Source organism: Humulus lupulus, chromosome 2 (genome assembly GCF_963169125.1).
Source record: "Humulus lupulus chromosome 2, drHumLupu1.1, whole genome shotgun sequence".
NCBI classification, from domain to species: Eukaryota; Viridiplantae; Streptophyta; class Magnoliopsida; order Rosales; family Cannabaceae; genus Humulus; species Humulus lupulus.
In genome coordinates, this window is record NC_084794.1 from 136,897,249 (window position 1) to 136,903,474 (window position 6,226).

Consider the following 6,226-nt stretch of genomic DNA (forward strand, 5'->3'; position numbering starts at 1 on the left):
GCATTTAAACTCTCAATCTCTTATTGATAGTCTTTTAATTTTTCAATCCAATTTTTCTGTTAAAAAATTAAAAAAATTTGACAAAAATCCTAATATATATATGTTTACCCAAAAAAGATTTACCTCATGACATGACAAAATTAACATGCACGTGGGATACACGTGACTCTTTAAGTGAATACGTTCTGTTCGACCATCGACCTCAGCAGACGGCATATTTTATAGGCGACCAGTCTGGTCGCAGCATTTCAGATATATTCTACATATATGTAATAATTGCGATTTCTATTATTATTTAGATACGTTTGTACTAAATGTAATTAAGGTTCATCAGCCCATGAAAAACTCTTTGAGACTATAAATATAAGACTCAAAGGGCTCAAGAGATGGGACTTTTGGGGATTTTGATAGAGAAATATAGTGTTTATCTGCAAAATTTGTATTCATCTCCAAGCTTGTGAAACTTGTAAACCCTAGTTCATTGATCACAGTTTTTGGAATTCTACATTAATAAGAAAACTAAGTGGATGTAGGTTATTACAATTACTTGGGACCGAACCACTCTAAAACTTTGGTGTCATTTATCTTTTTAGCTTGAATTCATCTTGTTTTTATCGTTTTACTTGACTCCGTGTCGTTGACCAAATCAAGGGTCAACAATATATACATTATTTTGTATATAAATTCCCAACTTTAAATTTTAATATTTTGTTTAATAAATAGTTTTCTTGCATTTAAAATTTAAACCTCTTATTGTTTTATCTTTAGTCTTTTTCATTTTTTCATCCAATTTGTATAGGATAGATACTCATTTGGTACCTTGTGTTTTGTCAAAATACAGACTTGTCACCCTAAGTTTTCAATAATGCTTATATGATATTTTGTAATTTGAAATCATACATATTTGGTATACTGGACTCTAACTTGATCAATAGAATTTTCTCAATATTACCAAACTGTCATTAGTTATATGTAATTAAATAATTAAATTTGAATTTAAAACTCATATAATTGATGACAATTTGGTCATGCTGACAAAATTTTATGGATCAAATTTGGGTTCAGGGTATCAAATATATATGATTTCAAATTACAAGGTACCAAATACGAATTATTGAAAATATAAGGTACCAAAGATCTATTTTGATATACCAAATAAGTATTTACCCAAACTCACGATGTTCCACTTTTACACACAATATTTATTTTTTATGGTGAATATACCCAAACTCACATAAATAGTGTCTTCGTCACTACTCAACCTCAAACAATGTTAAAAACACTTACGTGTCCAATGACTTGTTTAATTTGGATGACGTGTACAAACCCAGACATATGACACATCATTTTTAAACTATTTTTTTTTATCATTTAAGGTTTTAAATTTTAAATTTTATTATATAAGCATAATTGGAAGACTTCTCATTGATTACTACCCATAGATGGGTAGTAACAATTATGATGATGTGACAACATAGTGACTTGGTATAGCAAGTCACCAATAGGTAAATTTTTTTTTTCTACATTAATTTCATATTTAGTTTTTTTTTTGCCATAATTAATGTTGTTTCCAACCAATAAGAGACGCTATCTATATTTATAAATTGACATACATTTGAAAAATGAAAAGTGTTATCCAAAAAATAGACGCGGATGACGTGGCAGGCAATTTCTAACACGTGGCTGACACCTGGCAAAGTTCTGTTCGACTACCGACCAGTAAGACACAACGGGTGCGGAGCTGAGTTTTATCACGACCAGCGTGGTCGTACATCTCAGATATTTCAAGATAATCTTATAGGGATCATCGTCATATCCGAGATTATCTCCCATGATTTCCTAAGTATCCGATTATTTAGGAAATAATATATGTAACTGATTCATGTAATCTTCCTTGAGCCTATAAATAAAGAAAAATGGCCAAGGAAGGGACTTTTTTTGGACTCTTTTGGCTTTCTAATTACTGGAGATTAGAGATTTACGAGTGAGCTAGAGCTATCACATTTGATATATTGTTTTGTTCTTCAGAGGTTGGTGAAACTCATTGAACCCTAGTTCTTTGATCACTCCTTTGAAATATTATATCAATAATAGCTCAAGTGGACGTAGGTTATTACCAGATTCTGGGACCGAACCACTATAAATTCTTGTGTGTTTTACTGTTTTTGTCATTATTCTCATTTCAACATATCTTTCTACATCAAGCATTTTTTACTCCGTGTCAGTTGACCAAAATCAGGGTCAACATTCTGGTGCTTTCATTGAGAGCTTGATATAATATTGTTGAAGTATCAATGGCAAAAACCACAAAGAAAACTGGACAGGTGGCTAGCGCGGCGCCATCTCAACCGCCTCCTCCTCCTCCAAATGTGGCAGAGAATGAGCCACATCTAAAATTTGATTAGGAAGAATTGGACTCCGAGACGTTGAGGAATACCCTGGGGGTATTACAGGACAAACTGGCCAATCTGAGGGCCAGTCAAGAAAATGCTGCTGAGATCATGGCACGGCAGCAATAAGAGATTGAGAGACAGCGCCTAGAGTTGAGCGAAAGGCAGGCGGAGATGGACCGTCGCCAGAGGGAGGCCATGGCAGCCCTCGAAGCAGCCTTACAGTTGGCTAGGAGTCAGGCTGCACCTGCATCACAGCCTGATCAACCTACAAATGGGCCACCCCAAAGGGGTCCCAATCCTAGCCCGCCTATCCATCCCTCGAGCCCGCAAAGGCCCGAGCAGCCAACAATGCCTCGGGATGATCTCCCACCGAGGGATCCTGAAGCGCAGCCTCCCTCCCAGGCTGGTCGCGGCAATCCCCCGCAGTCAAGGCAGAATAGGACCGGGCAACAGCCCCGCAGTCCTAGATGTCATAGGGGCGAAGAGTCGAACCCACCAAGCAGAGAGCAGCGTCCTTCTGGTAACAGAAGGAACTCGGAGACAGGCTCTGCGGTCCGGGTCCCCCCACGACATGACAATGCACGGGGACTTACCGACCAACGCAGGCCACCCTCTAACGCTCGGGACATTCCGGCCCGAGGAGGCAACCGAGGGAACAGTCAATCCCACCATGGCCAGTCGAGGTTCAAAGATGGCCATGATTATAATGAGGCCGACTCAGGCAAAGGGAACGCCGATCGGAGGAATGAAGGAAGAGGTGGGGGCAGAAGCCCACCACCTAAGGATGACCAACCCGAAAGACGTGACGTTGGGGGGCAGCCCAGACAAAATAACGTCTTCAACCGGCTCGGAACTAGCGAGCAGCGGAGAAGAGACGAGGATTTAAGAGATGTACTCAACGATCGCAGGGAACGGCACGATGAGTACATTCCTCCAGCGGCAAAGGCCCCGGCGATTCCTAGCGTCATGCAAGCCCAGATAGATGCCATCAACCAGACAGTGCAACAGCTGGTCGAGGGAAGAACGTCTTATATCGATCACGATAGGAGAAAAGGTACTCCTTTCGTTTAAAGGATAGTTATGGCAGAAACTCCCAGCAAGTTTAAGATGCCTACGCTTCCAAACTTTGACGGGTATGGTGACCCAGTATCTCATGTCAACAAGTTTGAGATACAAATGGACATTCATAAAGTGTCCGAAGACGCTTGGTGCAGGATTTTTCCTGCAACACTTTTAGATGCTGCACAGGAGTGGTTTTTCAAATTCCCTCCTGCAAGTATTGTTTCTTGGGAGATGTTTGTAAAGGAATTTTACGGACAATTCTATGCGGGTCATGTGCACCCAACTGAGGCAAATCAGCTGGTCGAAATACGCCAGCAAGACGGAGAGCCACTGAAGGATTACGTCCAGCGTTTTATGCGAGTAGCTGCTGGAGCCAAAACAGTGGGAGACGAAGACAAGATGATGGCCATAACTGCAGGAGTTAAGCGCTGCACGCCTCTTTGGAACAGCCTCAAAAATCATGGGGTCAGGACTACCCAGGAATTTTTGGATCGAGCTGATCGATACATCAAGCTCGAAGATGCCATAGCCAGTGAAGGAAAGCCCCCAGGCAAGGATAAGGGGACTGCCGAGCCCGCCAAAGCCGCCAATGGGTCAAAACCCAACGGCAACGGCAATGGGAACGGCAGTGGCAATGGCAAGAATGGGGGGAAATGGCCACATAATGAGCCTTCCACCTTTGACAATAAACGAGCCAAGGGTAATCGTTATGAACCTCGGTTCACTAACTACACTGCCCTTATTGAGTCTTGGGGAGAGGTGTATCAAGCCACGAGTTCTACTATGCCTTACAAAAAGCCTGCTTCCATTTTGAAAAGATATTTCGAAGAGAGACACTACCAAGTTCTGTCGTTATCATAACGACTACGGACATGATACAAATGAATGCAACCAGTTGAAGGACGAAATCGAGTTCCTTATTAGACAAGGACACTTGAGAAGATATGTACGGTCCTTGGGAAATTCCCAACGAGAAGCTCCAGGTGGCAACGAGCATGCGCCCACACGCCAACGCTCGCCACCTTTGCAGCCTGACCCCGTAGCTGGCACTTTACTCACCATCTGCGGAGGCCCGCACCTCGCGGGAAGTAGTGGAAAGGCGAGGGAACGATATGCTCGGACCCTACGTCACGACCAGGACATCGAGATGATGACGGTGGAGGACAGGGCATCGAAGAAGGCTCGGTCAGAGGACGGTGAGATAACCTTCTCTGATGGCGACGCCCAGCATGTCCGATTCCCACATTCCAATCCGCTGGTCGTGCACGTTCATATCGCCAATATGATGGTGAAGAGAGTACTGGTCGATACAGGAAGTTCAGTGAACATCCTGTACAAGTCTTCATTGGAACGCATGAAGTTGTCCGTTAAGGACTTAGAACCCTGCAACCAGACAATTTACGGCTTCTCTGGTGAGGGACTCACCTCTACGGGGTCAATCAGACTGCCGATTACAGTGGGTACAACGCCTGCTACCAGAACATTACTCGCTACTTTCGTAGTAGTCGATTGTCCTTCGGCGTACAACGCTGTGATCGGTAGACCCATACTGGTTGATCTTCGGGCCGTCACCTCAATATGGCACTTGGCCATGAAATTCCTGACAGACGCAGGGGTAGGATGCGTGTTGGGAAATCAGAGGGAAGCAAGGGAGTGCTACAACGCCTCAGTTACAAAGGCAAAGAAAGGAACGTCGAAGAGCACTCCCCCAGAAAGGTTGCAAATGGCTATTGATACACAAGCCCATTCCGGTGATGGAGTCACCAAATAGGGTGTTGCCCAAAGTGAGGATAGGGATTTAGATCCTCGCTTTGGGGATTTTGAGGAAGATGTTGGATCCATCGAGGACCTGGAAGAGGTCCAACTTGACGAAAAAGACCCGACCAGAGTTGTGAAGGTCGGAAAAAACTTAGAAGCATTAACGAAGCATGCACTGGTGGAATTTTTGAGAAAGAACTAGGAAGTTTTTGCCTGGTCACACAAAGACATGGCTGGGATAGATCCTGCATGTAATGCCCCAAATTTCCTAATAAGGTTTAGGACCTTGGTTAGGAGACCGGGAGGGCCATAATTGAGTTATTATGATATTTAATGATTATATGCATGTTTATGTGGATTATATTATTATATGATGGTGAATGCATGCATATGGGTTCATATTTTAATTACAAGGGCATTTTGGTAATTTGGCCCTTGAGGGCGTGATTGTGTATTTTTATATGCATATGGGTGAATTATAAATAATACCACATTATATGTGGATTGGTTCGAGCCATTTGGCATAAGACGATCATGGAATGCAAGTTTTCGGTCTAGTCATAACGGGATTAAGTTCGGGGCTCGGAGTGAGTTTCGGGGTAATTTGATGATTAGAACGTTGCCGGGAATTAAAGGGTAACAGGATGTGAATTATTGGTATTTGAGAATATTGAGAATAATGGGAATTGGAGGGTGTTAATTATAATTAACAAGATAGGCGGGAAATGACGATTTTACCCTTAAGAGTGTTTAGAAGCCTTTATTTGACCTAGGGCAAAATAGTCCTTTCACCCCTAACATCTATATCAGCCCTTTGAGTTTAGAAGGCTGTGGAATTGTTAAAAAGTAGAGCATCATCAACCTTCTCTCTCTCCCTCACCCGTGCACTATTTTCCCTCTTTCTCTCTTTGGAATTTTGAAGCTAATTTGAAGGAATAAGCTAGGAAATCAAGGAGCTGAGTTCATAGGGTTGGTTCAGCCATTGAAGGGGATTCAAAATCAAGCTTGAGGTA